The 19,455-nt window shown below is 25.8% G+C and overlaps 1 long non-coding RNA gene across 2 annotated transcripts in view; it reads left to right on the forward strand.

Annotated features, from left to right (window-relative positions):
- Positions 1 to 19,455, forward strand: part of LOC129960688 (uncharacterized) — a 230,998-nt gene that overhangs the window by 564 nt on the left and 210,979 nt on the right. The window lies entirely within an intron of this gene.

The raw sequence follows: 19,455 nt of genomic DNA on the forward strand, positions 1-19,455 counted from the left end.
CATATCAAGAAAAGTATGTTCAGTTGTTATTACATTTAAATTTTAATTATATCTAAAATCTCTGTTACATACTAATGTCAATGCAGAATGAAATCTGCTTTCTCTCTGATAAACTTAATAATTAATCTGTATTTCGAAAAACTGAGAATGGGGTTTGATGTCTAAATTTTTAAGTCTCTGAATTTTTAAAAATAATTTTTTATGTCCTGATGTGTATGTGTTTTACATTTCTTTAACAGTACTGCATGTTGAATTTAAAATTTTTTTTCTTTCCTTTCATAGGTATAAAAAGTTATGAAAGGGACTTGGTTGAAATGCAAACTAATCTTAAGACATGAATGAGGTGTGTATATTTTTGTTTGTCTTTCATATTTTCAAGTTTTTTTTCATTAAATTACTACTTTGTGTTCATATTTAAATGTGTTCCAATGTAAGGGATGAGAAAAAAGTAACATGAATTATAAATTGGTCCTTTGACCTTGAATTGGAGAAATGTGTCTTGATACAACAAATCATGAATTTATGGCATAAAATCAATGTTTTTTGCTTCTTGACACTTTATATTTGTATTTTTCATTCTTTATTCTTGTTGCAGCTGCAACAGAATATTAGATCTCATTATTCTCAGTTTAATATTTAACTTCTAATTGTACTGTTCACTTAAAGTGTTTGTATTCTATATCTTTTGATTTCAAATGTTGGGGCATTTCTGTTTGTTAGTTAGACTGACTATGTTTCTCATTCCACTATATTCTTTTCTGAAATTTTTTATAAAATTAAAAACTGAAAATATTGCGTTTTTAGCATATAAGGTATTTGAAAATGTAAAGCATAATTTTTTGGCATAGCAAGAAAAGTATGTTCAGTTGTTATTACATTTGAATTTTAATTATATCTAAAATCTCTGTTACATACTAATGTCAATGCAGAATGAAATCTGCTTTCTCTCTGATAAACTTAATAATTAATCTGTATTTCGAAAAACTGAGAATGGGATTTGATGTCTAAATTTTTAAGTCTCTGAATTTTTAAAAATAATTATTTATGTCCTGATGTGTATGTGTTTTACATTTCTTTAACAATACTGCATGTTGAATTTAAACATTTTTTTCTTTCCTTTCATAGGTATAAAATGTTATGAAAGGGACTTGGTTGAAATGCAAACTAATCTTAAGACATGAATGGGGTGTGTATATTTTTGTTTGTCTTTCATATTTTCAAGTTTTTTTTATTGAATTACCACTTTGTGCTCATATTTAAACGTGTTCCAATGTAAGGGATGAGAAAAAAGTAACATGAATTATAAATTGGTCCTTTGACCTTGAATTTGAGAAATGTGTCTTGATACAACAAATCATGAATTTATTTCATAAAATCAATGTTTTTCTTCTTGACACTTTATATTTGTATTTTTCATTCTCTATTCTTGTTGCAGCTGCAACAGAATATTAGATCTCATTATTCTCAGTTTAATATTTAACTTCTAATTGTACTGTTCACTTAAAGTGTTTGTATTCTGTATCTTTTGATTTCAAATGTTGGGGCATTTCTGTGTGTTAGTAAGACTGACTATGTTTCTCATTCCACTGTATTCTTTTCTGAACCTTTTTATAAAATTAAAAACTGAAAATATTGCGTTTTTAGCATATAAGGTATTTGAAAATGTAAAGCATAATTTTTTGGCATAGCAAGAAAAGTATGTTCAGTTGTTATTACATTTGAATTTTAATTATATCTAAAATCTCTGTTACATACTAATGTCAATGCAGAATGAAATCTGCTTTCTCTCTGATAAACTTAATAATTAATCTCTATTTCGAAAAACTGAGAATGGGATTTGATGTTTAAATTTTTAAGTCTCTGAATTTTTAAAAATAATTATTTATGTCCTGATGTGTATGTGTTTTACATTTCTTTAACAGTACTGCATGTTGAATTTAAACATTTTTTTCTTTCCTTTCATAGGTATAAAAAGTTATGAAAGGGACTTGGTTGAAATGCAAACTAATCTTAAGACATGAATGAGGTGTGTATATTTTTGTTTGTCTTTCATATTTTCAAGTTTTTTTCATTAAATTACTACTTTGTGTTCATATTTAAATGTGTTCTAATGTAAGGGATGAGAAAAAAGTTATATGAATTATAAATTGGTCCTTTGACCTTGAATTGGAGAAATGTGTCTTGATACAACAAATCATGAATTTATGGCATAAAATCAATGTTTTTTGCTTCTTGACACTTTCTATTTGTATTTTTCATTCTTTATTCTTGTTGCAGCTGCAACAGAATATTAGATCCCATTATTCTCAGTTTAATATTTAACTTCTAATTGAACTGTTCACTTAAAGTGTTTGTATTCTATATCTTTTGATTTCAAATGTTGGGGCATTTCTGTGTGTTAGTAAGACTGACCATGTTTCTCATTCCACTATGTTCTTTTCTAAACTTTTTTATAAAATTAAAAACTGAAAATATTGCTTTTTTTGCATATAAGGTATTTGAAAATGTAAAGAATAATTTTTTGGCATATCAAGAAAAGTATGTTCAGTTGTTATTACATTTGAATTTTAATTATATCTACAATCTCTGTTGCATACTAATGTCAATGCAGAATGAAATCTGCTTTCTCTCTGATAAACTTAATAATTAATCTGTATTTCGAAAAATTGAGAATGGGATTTGATGTCTAAATTTTTAAGTCTCTGAATTTTTAAAAATAATTATTTATGTCCTGATGTGTATGTGTTTTACATTTCTTTAACAATACTGCATGTTGAATTTAAACATTTTTTTCTTTCCTTTCATAGGTATAAAAAGATATGAAAGGGACTTGGTTGAAATGCAAACTAATCTTAAGACATGAATGAGGTGTGTATATTTTTGTTTGTCTTTCATATTTTCAAGTTTTTTTTCATTAAATTACTACTTTGTGTTCATATTTAAATGTGTTCCAATGTAAGGGATGAGAAAAAAGTAACATGAATTATAAATTGGTCCTTTGACCTTGAACTGGAGAAATGTGTCTTGATACAACAAATCATGAATTTATTTCATAAAATCAATGTTTTTCTTCTTGACACTTTATATTTGTATTTTTCATTCTTTATTCTTGTTGCAGCTGCAACAGAATATTAGATCTCATTATTCTCAGTTTAATATTTAACTTCTAATTGTACTGTTCACTTAAAGTGTTTGTATTCTATATCTTTTGATTTCAAATGTTGGGGCATTTCTGTGTGTTAGTAAGACTGACTATGTTTCTCATTCCACTATATTCTTTTCTAAACCTTTTTATAAAATTAAAAACTGAAAATATTGCTTTTTTAGCATATAAGGTATTTGAAAATGTAAAGAATAATTTTTTGGCATATCAAGTAAAGTATGTTCATTTGTTATTACATTTGAATTTTAATTATATCTAAAATCTCTGTTACATACTAATGTCAATGCAGAATGAAATCTGCTTTCTCTCTGATAAACTTAATAATTATCTGTATTTCGAAAAACTCAGAATGGGATTTGATGTGTAAATTTTTAAGTATTTGAATTTTTAAAAATAATTATTTATGTCCTGATGTGTATGTGTTTTACATTTCTTTAACAATACTGCATGTTGAATTTAAACATTTTTTTCTTTCCTTTCATAGGTATAAAAAGTTATGAAAGGGACTTGGTTGAAATGCAAACTAATCTTAAGACATGAATGAGGTGTGTATATTTTTGTTTGTCTTTCATATTTTCAAGTTTTTTTTTCATTAAATTACTACTTTGTGTTCATATTTAAATGTGTTCTAATGTAAGGGATGAGAAAAAAGTTACATAAATTAAAAATTGGTCCTTTGACCTTTAATTGGAGTAATGTGTCTTGATACAACAAATCATGAATTTATGGCATAAAATCAATGTTTTTTGCTTCTTGACACTTTCTATTTGTATTTTTCATTCTTTATTCTTGTTGCAGCTGCAACAGAATATTAGATCTCATTATTCTCATTTTAATATTTAACTTCTAATTGTACTGTTCACTTAAAGTGTTTGTATTCTATACCTTTTGATTTCAAATGTTGGGGCATTTCTGTGTGTTAGTAAGACTGACTATGTTTCTCATTCCACTATATTTTTATAAAATTAAAAACTGAAAATATTGCGTTTTTAGCATATAAGGTATTTGAAAATGTAAAGCATAATTTTTTGGCATAGCAAGAAAAGTATGTTCAGTTGTTATTACATTTGAATTTTAATTATATCTAAAATCTCTGTTACATACTAATGTCAATGCAGAATGAAATCTGCTTTCTCTCTGATAAACTTAATAATTAATCTCTATTTCGAAAAACTGAGAATGGGATTTGATGTGTAAATTTTTAAGTCTCTGAATTTTTAAAAATAATTATTTATGTCCTGATGTGCATGTGTTTTACATTTCTTTAACAGTACTGCATGTTGAATTTAAACATTTTTTTCTTTCCTTTCATAGGTATAAAAAGTTATGAAAGGGACTTGGTTGAAATGCAAACTAATCTTAAGACATGAATGAGGTGTGTATATTTTTGTTTGTCTTTCATATTTTCAAGTTTTTTTCATTAAATTACTACTTTGTGTTCATATTTAAATGTGTTCTAATGTAAGGGATGAGAAAACAGTTATATGAATTATAAATTGGTCCTTTGACCTTGAATTGGAGAAATGTGTCTTGATACAACAAATCATGAATTTATGGCATAAAATCAATGTTTTTTGCTTCTTGACTCTTTATATTTGTATTTTTCATTCTTTATTCTTGTTGCAGCTGCAACAGAATATTAGATCTCATTATTCTCAGTTTAATATTTAACTTCTAATTGTACTGTTCACTTAAAGTGTTTGTATTCTATATCTTTTGATTTCAAATGTTGGGGCATTTCTGTGTGTTAGTAAGACTGACTATGTTTCTCATTCCACTATATTTTTATAAAATTAAAAACTGAAAATATTGCGTTTTTAGCATATAAGGTATTTGAAAATGTAAAGCATAATTTTTTGGCATAGCAAGAAAAGTATGTTCAGTTGTTATTACATTTGAATTTTAATTATATCTAAAATCTCTGTTACATACTAATGTCAATGCAGAATGAAATCTGCTTTCTCTCTGATAAACTTAATAATTAATCTCTATTTCGAAAAACTGAGAATGGGATTTGATGTGTAAATTTTTAAGTCTCTGAATTTTTAAAAATAATTATTTATGTCCTGATGTGTATGTGTTTTACATTTCTTTAACAATACTGCATGTTGAATTTAAACATTTTTTTCTTTCCTTTCATAGGTATAAAAAGTTATGAAAGGGACTTGGTTGAAATGCAAACTAATCTTAAGACATGAATGAGGTGTGTATATTTTTGTTTGTCTTTCATATTTTCAAGTTTTTTTTTCATTAAATTACTACTTTGTGTTCATATTTAAATGTGTTCTAATGTAAGGGATGAGAAAAAAGTTACATAAATTATAAATTGGTCCTTTGACCTTGAATTGGAGTAATGTGTCTTGATACAACAAATCATGAATTTATGGCATAAAATCAATGTTTTTTGCTTCTTGACACTTTCTATTTGTATTTTTCATTCTTTATTCTTGTTGCAGCTTCAACAGAATATTAGATCTCATTATTCTCAGTTTAATATTTAACTTCTAATTGTACTGCTCACTTAAAGTGTTTGTATTCTATATCTTTTGATTTCAAATGTTGGGGCATTTCTGTGTGTTAGTAAGACTGACTATGTTTCTCATTCCACTATATTTTTATAAAATTAAAAACTGAAAATATTGCGTTTTTAGCATATAAGGTATTTGAAAATGTAAAGCATAATTTTTTGGCATAGCAAGAAAAGTATGTTCAGTTGTTATTACATTTGAATTTTAATTATATCTAAAATCTCTGTTACATACTAATGTCAATGCAGAATGAAATCTGCTTTCTCTCTGATAAACTTAATAATTAATCTCTATTTCGAAAAACTGAGAATGGGATTTGATGTATAAATTTTTAAGTCTCTGAATTTTTAAAAATAATTATTTATGTCCTGATGTGTATGTGTTTTACATTTCTTTAACAATACTGCATGTTGAATTTAAACATTTTTTTCTTTCCTTTCATAGGTATAAAAAGTTATGAAAGGGACTTGGTTGAAATGCAAACTAATCTTAAGACATGAATGAGGTGTGTATATTTTTGTTTGTCTTTCATATTTTCAAGTTTTTTTTTCATTAAATTACTACTTTGTGTTCATATTTAAATGTGTTCTAATGTAAGGGATGAGAAAAAAGTTACATAAATTAAAAATTGGTCCTTTGACCTTTAATTGGAGTAATGTGTCTTGATACAACAAATCATGAATTTATGGCATAAAATCAATGTTTTTTGCTTCTTGACACTTTCTATTTGTATTTTTCATTCTTTATTCTTGTTGCAGCTGCAACAGAATATTAGATCTCATTATTCTCATTTTAATATTTAACTTCTAATTGTACTGTTCACTTAAAGTGTTTGTATTCTATATCTTTTGATTTCAAATGTTGGGGCATTTCTGTGTGTTAGTAAGACTGACTATGTTTCTCATTCCACTATATTTTTATAAAATTAAAAACTGAAAATATTGCGTTTTTAGCATATAAGGTATTTGAAAATGTAAAGCATAATTTTTTGGCATAGCAAGAAAAGTATGTTCAGTTGTTATTACATTTGAATTTTAATTATATCTAAAATCTCTGTTACATACTAATGTCAATGCAGAATGAAATCTGCTTTCTCTCTGATAAACTTAATAATTAATCTCTATTTCGAAAAACTGAGTATGGGATTTGATGTGTAAATTTTTAAGTCTCTGAATTTTTAAAAATAATTATTTATGTCCTGATGTGCATGTGTTTTACATTTCTTTAACAGTACTGCATGTTGAATTTAAACATTTTTTTCTTTCCTTTCATAGGTATAAAAAGTTATGAAAGGGACTTGGTTGAAATGCAAACTAATCTTAAGACATGAATGAGGTGTGTATATTTTTGTTTGTCTTTCATATTTTCAAGTTTTTTTCATTAAATTACTACTTTGTGTTCATATTTAAATGTGTTCTAATGTAAGGGATGAGAAAACAGTTATATGAATTATAAATTGGTCCTTTGACCTTGAATTGGAGAAATGTGTCTTGATACAACAAATCATGAATTTATGGCATAAAATCAATGTTTTTTGCTTCTTGACTCTTTATATTTGTATTTTTCATTCTTTATTCTTGTTGCAGCTGCAACAGAATATTAGATCTCATTATTCTCAGTTTAATATTTAACTTCTAATTGTACTGTTCACTTAAAGTGTTTGTATTCTATATCTTTTGATTTCAAATGTTGGGGCATTTCTGTGTGTTAGTAAGACTGACTATGTTTCTCATTCCACTATATTTTTATAAAATTAAAAACTGAAAATATTGCGTTTTTAGCATATAAGGTATTTGAAAATGTAAAGCATAATTTTTTGGCATAGCAAGAAAAGTATGTTCAGTTGTTATTACATTTGAATTTTAATTATATCTAAAATCTCTGTTACATACTAATGTCAATGCAGAATGAAATCTGCTTTCTCTCTGATAAACTTAATAATTAATCTCTATTTCGAAAAACTGAGAATGGGATTTGATGTGTAAATTTTTAAGTCTCTGAATTTTTAAAAATAATTATTTATGTCCTGATGTGTATGTGTTTTACATTTCTTTAACAATACTGCATGTTGAATTTAAACATTTTTTTCTTTCCTTTCATAGGTATAAAAAGTTATGAAAGGGACTTGTTTGAAATGCAAACTAATCTTAAGACATGAATGAGGTGTGTATATTTTTGTTTGTCTTTCATATTTTCAAGTTTTTTTTTCATTAAATTACTACTTTGTGTTCATATTTAAATGTGTTCTAATGTAAGGGATGAGAAAAAAGTTACATAAATTATAAATTGGTCCTTTGACCTTGAATTGGAGTAATGTGTCTTGATACAACAAATCATGAATTTATGGCATAAAATCAATGTTTTTTGCTTCTTGACACTTTCTATTTGTATTTTTCATTCTTTATTCTTGTTGCAGCTTCAACAGAATATTAGATCTCATTATTCTCAGTTTAATATTTAACTTCTAATTGTACTGCTCACTTAAAGTGTTTGTATTCTATATCTTTTGATTTCAAATGTTGGGGCATTTCTGTGTGTTAGTAAGACTGACTATGTTTCTCATTCCACTATATTTTTATAAAATTAAAAACTGAAAATATTGCGTTTTTAGCATATAAGGTATTTGAAAATGTAAAGCATAATTTTTTGGCATAGCAAGAAAAGTATGTTCAGTTGTTATTACATTTGAATTTTAATTATATCTAAAATCTCTGTTACATACTAATGTCAATGCAGAATGAAATCTGCTTTCTCTCTGATAAACTTAATAATTAATCTCTATTTCGAAAAACTGAGAATGGGATTTGATGTATAAATTTTTAAGTCTCTGAATTTTTAAAAATAATTATTTATGTCCTGATATGTATGTGTTTTACATTTCTTTAACAATACTGCATGTTGAATTTAAACATTTTTTTCTTTCCTTTCATAGGTATAAAAAGTTATGAAAGGGACTTGGTTGAAATGCAAACTAATCTTAAGACATGAATGAGGTGTGTATATTTTTGTTTGTCTTTCATATTTTCAAGTTTTTTTTTCATTAAATTACTACTTTGTGTTCATATTTAAATGTGTTCTAATGTAAGGGATGAGAAAAAAGTTACATAAATTATAAATTGGTCCTTTGACCTTGAATTGGAGTAATGTGTCTTGATACAACAAATCATGAATTTATGGCATAAAATCAATGTTTTTTGCTTCTTGACACTTTCTATTTGTATTTTTCATTCTTTATTCTTGTTGCAGCTTCAACAGAATATTAGATCTCATTATTCTCAGTTTAATATTTAATTTCTAATTGTACTGCTCACTTAAAGTGTTTGTATTCTATATCTTTTGATTTCAAATGTTGGGGCATTTCTGTGTGTTAGTAAGACTGACTATGTTTCTCATTCCACTATATTTTTATAAAATTAAAAACTGAAAATATTGCGTTTTTAGCATATAAGGTATTTGAAAATGTAAAGCATAATTTTTTGGCATAGCAAGAAAAGTATGTTCAGTTGTTATTACATTTGAATTTTAATTATATCTAAAATCTCTGTTACATACTAATGTCAATGCAGAATGAAATCTGCTTTCTCTCTGATAAACTTAATAATTAATCTCTATTTCGAAAAACTGAGAATGGGATTTGATGTGTAAATTTTTAAGTCTCTGAATTTTTAAAAATAATTATTTATGTCCTGATGTGTATGTGTTTTACATTTCTTTAACAGTACTGCATGTTGAATTTAAACATTTTTTTCTTTCCTTTCATAGGTATAAAAAGTTATGAAAGGGACTTGGTTGAAATGCAAACTAATCTTAAGACATGAATGAGGTGTGTATATTTTTGTTTGTCTTTCATATTTTCAAGTTTTTTTCATTAAATTACTACTTTGTGTTCATATTTAAATGTGTTCTAATGTAAGGGATGAGAAAAAAGTTATATGAATTATAAATTGGTCCTTTGATCTTGAATTGGAGAAATGTGTCTTGATACAACAAATCATGAATTTATGGCATAAAATCAATGTTTTTTGCTTCTTGACACTTTATATTTGTATTTTTCATTCTTTATTCTTGTTGCAGCTGCAACAGAATATTAGATCTCATTATTCTCAGTTTAATATTTAACTTCTAATTGTACTGTTCACTTAAAGTGTTTGTATTCTATATCTTTTGATTTCAAATGTTGGGGCATTTCTGTGTGTTAGTAAGACTGACTATGTTTCTCATTCCACTATATTTTTATAAAATTAAAAACTGAAAATATTGCGTTTTTAGCATATAAGGTATTTGAAAATGTAAAGCATAATTTTTTGGCATAGCAAGAAAAGTATGTTCAGTTGTTATTACATTTGAATTTTAATTATATCTAAAATCTCTGTTACATACTAATGTCAATGCAGAATGAAATCTGCTTTCTCTCTGATAAACTTAATAATTAATCTCTATTTCGAAAAACTGAGAATGGGATTTGATGTATAAATTTTTAAGTCTCTGAATTTTTAAAAATAATTATTTATGTCCTGATATGTATGTGTTTTACATTTCTTTAACAATACTGCATGTTGAATTTAAACATTTTTTTCTTTCCTTTCATAGGTATAAAAAGTTATGAAAGGGACTTGGTTGAAATGCAAACTAATCTTAAGACATGAATGAGGTGTGTATATTTTTGTTTGTCTTTCATATTTTCAAGTTTTTTTTTCATTAAATTACTACTTTGTGTTCATATTTAAATGTGTTCTAATGTAAGGGATGAGAAAAAAGTTACATAAATTATAAATTGGTCCTTTGACCTTGAATTGGAGTAATGTGTCTTGATACAACAAATCATGAATTTATGGCATAAAATCAATGTTTTTTGCTTCTTGACACTTTCTATTTGTATTTTTCATTCTTTATTCTTGTTGCAGCTTCAACAGAATATTAGATCTCATTATTCTCAGTTTAATATTTAATTTCTAATTGTACTGCTCACTTAAAGTGTTTGTATTCTATATCTTTTGATTTCAAATGTTGGGGCATTTCTGTGTGTTAGTAAGACTGACTATGTTTCTCATTCCACTATATTTTTATAAAATTAAAAACTGAAAATATTGCGTTTTTAGCATATAAGGTATTTGAAAATGTAAAGCATAATTTTTTGGCATAGCAAGAAAAGTATGTTCAGTTGTTATTACATTTGAATTTTAATTATATCTAAAATCTCTGTTACATACTAATGTCAATGCAGAATGAAATCTGCTTTCTCTCTGATAAACTTAATAATTAATCTCTATTTCGAAAAACTGAGAATGGGATTTGATGTGTAAATTTTTAAGTCTCTGAATTTTTAAAAATAATTATTTATGTCCTGATGTGTATGTGTTTTACATTTCTTTAACAGTACTGCATGTTGAATTTAAACATTTTTTTCTTTCCTTTCATAGGTATAAAAAGTTATGAAAGGGACTTGGTTGAAATGCAAACTAATCTTAAGACATGAATGAGGTGTGTATATTTTTGTTTGTCTTTCATATTTTCAAGTTTTTTTCATTAAATTACTACTTTGTGTTCATATTTAAATGTGTTCTAATGTAAGGGATGAGAAAAAAGTTATATGAATTATAAATTGGTCCTTTGATCTTGAATTGGAGAAATGTGTCTTGATACAACAAATCATGAATTTATGGCATAAAATCAATGTTTTTTGCTTCTTGACACTTTATATTTGTATTTTTCATTCTTTATTCTTGTTGCAGCTGCAACAGAATATTAGATCTCATTATTCTCAGTTTAATATTTAACTTCTAATTGTACTGTTCACTTAAAGTGTTTGTATTCTATATCTTTTGATTTCAAATGTTGGGGCATTTCTGTGTGTTAGTAAGACTGACTATGTTTCTCATTCCACTATATTTTTATAAAATTAAAAACTGAAAATATTGCGTTTTTAGCATATAAGGTATTTGAAAATGTAAAGCATAATTTTTTGGCATAGCAAGAAAAGTATGTTCAGTTGTTATTACATTTGAATTTTAATTATATCTAAAATCTCTGTTACATACTAATGTCAATGCAGAATGAAATCTGCTTTCTCTCTGATAAACTTAATAATTAATCTCTATTTCGAAAAACTGAGAATGGGATTTGATGTGTAAATTTTTAAGTCTCTGAATTTTTAAAAATAATTATTTATGTCCTGATGTGTATGTGTTTTACATTTCTTTAACAGTACTGCATGTTGAATTTAAACATTTTTTTCTTTCCTTTCATAGGTATAAAAAGTTATGAAAGGGACTTGGTTGAAATGCAAACTAATCTTAAGACATGAATGAGGTGTGTATATTTTTGTTTGTCTTTCATATTTCCAAGTTTTTTTCATTAAATTACTACTTTGTGTTCATATTTAAATGTGTTCTAATGTAAGGGATGAGAAAAAAGTTATATGAATTATAAATTGGTCCTTTGACCTTGAATTGGAGAAATGTGTCTTGATACAACAAATCATGAATTTATGGCATAAAATCAATGTTTTTTGCTTCTTGACACTTTATATTTGTATTTTTCATTCTTTATTCTTGTTGCAGCTGCAACAGAATATTAGATCCCATTATTCTCAGTTTAATATTTAACTTCTAATTGAACTGTTCACTTAAAGTGTTTGTATTCTATATCTTTTGATTTCAAATGTTGGGGCATTTCTGTGTGTTAGTAAGACTGACTATGTTTCTCATTCCACTATATTCTTTTCCAAACCTTTTTATAAAATTAAAAACTGAAAATATTGCTTTTTTAGCATATAAGGTATTTGAAAATGTAAAGAATAATTTTTTGGCATATCAAGAAAAGTATGTTCATTTGTTATTACATTTGAATTTAAATTATATCTAAAATCTCTGTTACATACTAATGTCAATGCAGAATGAAATCTGCTTTCTCTCTGATAAACTTAATAATTATCTGTATTTCGAAAAACTCAGAATGGGATTTGATGTGTAAATTTTTAAGTCTCTGAATTTTTAAAAATAATTATTTATGTCCTGATGTGTATGTGTTTTACATTTCTTTAACAATACTGCATGTTGAATTTAAACATTTTTTCTTTCCTTTCAAAGGTATAAAAAGTTATGAAAGGGACTTGGTTGAAATGCAAACTAATCTTAAGACATGAATGAGGTGTGTATATTTTTGTTTGTCTTTCATATTTTCAAGTTTTTTTTTCATTAAATTACTACTTTGTGTTCATATTTAAATGTGTTCTAATGTAAGGGATGAGAAAAAAGTTACATAAATTAAAAATTGGTCCTTTGACCTTTAATTGGAGTAATGTGTCTTGATACAACAAATCATGAATTTATGGCATAAAATCAATGTTTTTTGCTTCTTGACACTTTCTATTTGTATTTTTCATTCTTTATTCTTGTTGCAGCTGCAACAGAATATTAGATCTCATTATTCTCATTTTAATATTTAACTTCTAATTGTACTGTTCACTTAAAGTGTTTGTATTCTATATCTTTTGATTTCAAATGTTGGGGCATTTCTGTGTGTTAGTAAGACTGACTATGTTTCTCATTCCACTATATTTTTATAAAATTAAAAACTGAAAATATTGCGTTTTTAGCATATAAGGTATTTGAAAATGTAAAGCATAATTTTTTGGCATAGCAAGAAAAGTATGTTCAGTTGTTATTACATTTGAATTTTAATTATATCTAAAATCTCTGTTACATACTAATGTCAATGCAGAATGAAATCTGCTTTCTCTCTGATAAACTTAATAATTAATCTCTATTTCGAAAAACTGAGAATGGGATTTGATGTGTAAATTTTTAAGTCTCTGAATTTTTAAAAATAATTATTTATGTCCTGATGTGCATGTGTTTTACATTTCTTTAACAGTACTGCATGTTGAATTTAAACATTTTTTTCTTTCCTTTCATAGGTATAAAAAGTTATGAAAGGGACTTGGTTGAAATGCAAACTAATCTTAAGACATGAATGAGGTGTGTATATTTTTGTTTGTCTTTCATATTTTCAAGTTTTTTTCATTAAATTACTACTTTGTGTTCATATTTAAATGTGTTCTAATGTAAGGGATGAGAAAACAGTTATATGAATTATAAATTGGTCCTTTGACCTTGAATTGGAGAAATGTGTCTTGATACAACAAATCATGAATTTATGGCATAAAATCAATGTTTTTTGCTTCTTGACTCTTTATATTTGTATTTTTCATTCTTTATTCTTGTTGCAGCTGCAACAGAATATTAGATCTCATTATTCTCAGTTTAATATTTAACTTCTAATTGTACTGTTCACTTAAAGTGTTTGTATTCTATATCTTTTGATTTCAAATGTTGGGGCATTTCTGTGTGTTAGTAAGACTGACTATGTTTCTCATTCCACTATATTTTTATAAAATTAAAAACTGAAAATATTGCGTTTTTAGCATATAAGGTATTTGAAAATGTAAAGCATAATTTTTTGGCATAGCAAGAAAAGTATGTTCAGTTGTTATTACATTTGAATTTTAATTATATCTAAAATCTCTGTTACATACTAATGTCAATGCAGAATGAAATCTGCTTTCTCTCTGATAAACTTAATAATTAATCTCTATTTCGAAAAACTGAGAATGGGATTTGATGTGTAAATTTTTAAGTCTCTGAATTTTTAAAAATAATTATTTATGTCCTGATGTGTATGTGTTTTACATTTCTTTAACAATACTGCATGTTGAATTTAAACATTTTTTTCTTTCCTTTCATAGGTATAAAAAGTTATGAAAGGGACTTGGTTGAAATGCAAACTAATCTTAAGACATGAATGAGGTGTGTATATTTTTGTTTGTCTTTCATATTTTCAAGTTTTTTTTTCATTAAATTACTACTTTGTGTTCATATTTAAATGTGTTCTAATGTAAGGGATGAGAAAAAAGTTACATAAATTATAAATTGGTCCTTTGACCTTGAATTGGAGTAATGTGTCTTGATACAACAAATCATGAATTTATGGCATAAAATCAATGTTTTTTGCTTCTTGACACTTTCTATTTGTATTTTTCATTCTTTATTCTTGTTGCAGCTTCAACAGAATATTAGATCTCATTATTCTCAGTTTAATATTTAACTTCTAATTGTACTGCTCACTTAAAGTGTTTGTATTCTATATCTTTTGATTTCAAATGTTGGGGCATTTCTGTGTGTTAGTAAGACTGACTATGTTTCTCATTCCACTATATTTTTATAAAATTAAAAACTGAAAATATTGCGTTTTTAGCATATAAGGTATTTGAAAATGTAAAGCATAATTTTTTGGCATAGCAAGAAAAGTATGTTCAGTTGTTATTACATTTGAATTTTAATTATATCTAAAATCTCTGTTACATACTAATGTCAATGCAGAATGAAATCTGCTTTCTCTCTGATAAACTTAATAATTAATCTCTATTTCGAAAAACTGAGAATGGGATTTGATGTATAAATTTTTAAGTCTCTGAATTTTTAAAAATAATTATTTATGTCCTGATGTGTATGTGTTTTACATTTCTTTAACAATACTGCATGTTGAATTTAAACATTTTTTTCTTTCCTTTCATAGGTATAAAAAGTTATGAAAGGGACTTGGTTGAAATGCAAACTAATCTTAAGACATGAATGAGGTGTGTATATTTTTGTTTGTCTTTCATATTTTCAAGTTTTTTTTTCATTAAATTACTACTTTGTGTTCATATTTAAATGTGTTCTAATGTAAGGGATGAGAAAAAAGTTACATAAATTAAAAATTGGTCCTTTGACCTTGAATTGGAGAAATGTGTCTTGATACAACAAATCATGAATTTATGGCATAAAATCAATGTTTTTTGCTTCTTGACTCTTTATATTTGTATTTTTCATTCTTTATTCTTGTTGCAGCTGCAACAGAATATTAGATCTCATTATTCTCAGTTTAATATTTAACTTCTAATTGTACTGTTCACTTAAAGTGTTTGTATTCTATATCTTTTGATTTCAAATGTTGGGGCATTTCTGTGTGTTAGTAAGACTGACTATGTTTCTCATTCCACTATATTTTTATAAAATTAAAAACTGAAAATATTGCGTTTTTAGCATATAAGGTATTTGAAAATGTAAAGCATAATTTTTTGGCATAGCAAGAAAAGTATGTTCAGTTGTTATTACATTTGAATTTTAATTATATCTAAAATCTCTGTTACATACTAATGTCAATGCAGAATGAAATCTGCTTTCTCTCTGATAAACTTAATAATTAATCTCTATTTCGAAAAACTGAGAATGGGATTTGATGTGTAAATTTTTAAGTCTCTGAATTTTTAAAAATAATTATTTATGTCCTGATGTGTATGTGTTTTACATTTCTTTAACAATACTGCATGTTGAATTTAAACATTTTTTTCTTTCCTTTCATAGGTATAAAAAGTTATGAAAGGGACTTGTTTGAAATGCAAACTAATCTTAAGACATGAATGAGGTGTGTATATTTTTGTTTGTCTTTCATATTTTCAAGTTTTTTTTTCATTAAATTACTACTTTGTGTTCATATTTAAATGTGTTCTAATGTAAGGGATGAGAAAAAAGTTACATAAATTATAAATTGGTCCTTTGACCTTGAATTGGAGTAATGTGTCTTGATACAACAAATCATGAATTTATGGCATAAAATCAATGTTTTTTGCTTCTTGACACTTTCTATTTGTATTTTTCATTCTTTATTCTTGTTGCAGCTTCAACAGAATATTAGATCTCATTATTCTCAGTTTAATATTTAACTTCTAATTGTACTGTTCACTTAAAGTGTTTGTATTCTATATCTTTTGATTTCAAATGTTGGGGCATTTCTGTGTGTTAGTAAGACTGACTATGTTTCTCATTCCACTATATTTTTATAAAATTAAAAACTGAAAATATTGCGTTTTTAGCATATAAGGTATTTGAAAATGTAAAGCATAATTTTTTGGCATAGCAAGAAAAGTATGTTCAGTTGTTATTACATTTGAATTTTAATTATATCTAAAATCTCTGTTACATACTAATGTCAATGCAGAATGAAATCTGCTTTCTCTCTGATAAACTTAATAATTAATCTCTATTTCGAAAAACTGAGAATGGGATTTGATGTATAAATTTTTAAGTCTCTGAATTTTTAAAAATAATTATTTATGTCCTGATATGTATGTGTTTTACATTTCTTTAACAATACTGCATGTTGAATTTAAACATTTTTTTCTTTCCTTTCATAGGTATAAAAAGTTATGAAAGGGACTTGGTTGAAATGCAAACTAATCTTAAGACATGAATGAGGTGTGTATATTTTTGTTTGTCTTTCATATTTTCAAGTTTTTTTTTCATTAAATTACTACTTTGTGTTCATATTTAAATGTGTTCTAATGTAAGGGATGAGAAAAAAGTTACATAAATTATAAATTGGTCCTTTGACCTTGAATTGGAGTAATGTGTCTTGATACAACAAATCATGAATTTATGGCATAAAATCAATGTTTTTTGCTTCTTGACACTTTCTATTTGTATTTTTCATTCTTTATTCTTGTTGCAGCTTCAACAGAATATTAGATCTCATTATTCTCAGTTTAATATTTAATTTCTAATTGTACTGCTCACTTAAAGTGTTTGTATTCTATATCTTTTGATTTCAAATGTTGGGGCATTTCTGTGTGTTAGTAAGACTGACTATGTTTCTCATTCCACTATATTTTTATAAAATTAAAAACTGAAAATATTGCGTTTTTAGCATATAAGGTATTTGAAAATGTAAAGCATAATTTTTTGGCATAGCAAGAAAAGTATGTTCAGTTGTTATTACATTTGAATTTTAATTATATCTAAAATCTCTGTTACATACTAATGTCAATGCAGAATGAAATCTGCTTTCTCTCTGATAAACTTAATAATTAATCTCTATTTCGAAAAACTGAGAATGGGATTTGATGTGTAAATTTTTAAGTCTCTGAATTTTTAAAAATAATTATTTATGTCCTGATGTGTATGTGTTTTACATTTCTTTAACAGTACTGCATGTTGAATTTAAACATTTTTTTCTTTCCTTTCATAGGTATAAAAAGTTATGAAAGGGACTTGGTTGAAATGCAAACTAATCTTAAGACATGAATGAGGTGTGTATATTTTTGTTTGTCTTTCATATTTTCAAGTTTTTTTCATTAAATTACTACTTTGTGTTCATATTTAAATGTGTTCTAATGTAAGGGATGAGAAAAAAGTTATATGAATTATAAATTGGTCCTTTGATCTTGAATTGGAGAAATGTGTCTTGATACAACAAATCATGAATTTATGGCATAAAATCAATGTTTTTTGCTTCTTGACACTTTATATTTGTATTTTTCATTCTTTATTCTTGTTGCAGCTGCAACAGAATATTAGATCTCATTATTCTCAGTTTAATATTTAACTTCTAATTGTACTGTTCACTTAAAGTGTTTGTATTCTATATCTTTTGATTTCAAATGTTGGGGCATTTCTGTGTGTTAGTAAGACTGACTATGTTTCTCATTCCACTATATTTTTATAAAATTAAAAACTGAAAATATTGCGTTTTTAGCATATAAGGTATTTGAAAATGTAAAGCTTAATTTTTTGTCATATCAAGAAAAGTATGTTCAGTTGTTATTACATTTGAATTTTAATTATATCTAAAATCTCTGTTACATACTAATGTCAATGCAGAATGAAATATGCTTTCTCTCTGATAAACTTAATAATTAATCTCTATTTCGAAAAACTGAGAATGGGATTTGATGTGTAAATTTTTAAGTCTCTGAATTTTTAAAAATAATTATTTATGTCCTGATGTGTATGTGTTTTACATTTCTTTAACAGTACTGCATGTTGAATTTAAACATTTTTTTCTTTCCTTTCATAGGTATAAAAAGTTATGAAAGGGACTTGGTTGAAATGCAAACTAATCTTAAGACATGAATGAGGTGTGTATATTTTTGTTTGTCTTTCATATTTTCAAGTTTTTTTCATTAAATTACTACTTTGTGTTCATATTTAAATGTGTTCTAATGTAAGGGATGAGAAAAAAGTTATATGAATTATAAATTGGTCCTTTGACCTTGAATTTGAGAAATGTGTCTTGATATAACAAATCATGAATTTATTTCATAAAATCAATGTTTTTTCTTCTTGACACTTTATATTTGTATTTTTCATTCTTTATTCTTGTTGCAGCTGCAACAGAATATTAGATCCCATTATTCTCAGTTTAATATTTAACTTCTAATTGTACTGTTCACTTAAAGTGTTTGTATTCTATATCTTTTGATTTCAAATGTTGGGGCATTTCTGTGTGTTAGTAAGACTGACTATGTTTCTCATTCCACTATATTCTTTTCTAAACCTTTTTATAAAATTAAAAACTGAAAATATTGCTTTTTTAGCATATAAGGTATTTGAAAATGTAAAGAATAATTTTTTGGCATATCAAGAAAAGTATGTTCATTTGTTATTACATTTGAATTTTAATTATATCTAAAATCTCTGTTACATACTAATGTCAATGCAGAATGAAATCTGCTTTCTTTCTGATAAACTTAATAATTATCTGTATTTCGAAAAACTCAGAATGGGATTTGATGTGTAAATTTTTAAGTCTCTGAATTTTTAAAAATAATTATTTATGTCCTGATGTGTATGTGTTTTACATTTCTTTAACAATACTGCATGTTGAATTTAAACATTTTTTTCTTTCCTTTCATAGGTATAAAAAGTTATGAAAGGGACTTGGTTG

The sequence above is a fragment of the Argiope bruennichi genome, chromosome X2 (assembly GCF_947563725.1).
Source record: "Argiope bruennichi chromosome X2, qqArgBrue1.1, whole genome shotgun sequence".
NCBI lineage: Eukaryota > Metazoa > Arthropoda > Arachnida > Araneae > Araneidae > Argiope > Argiope bruennichi.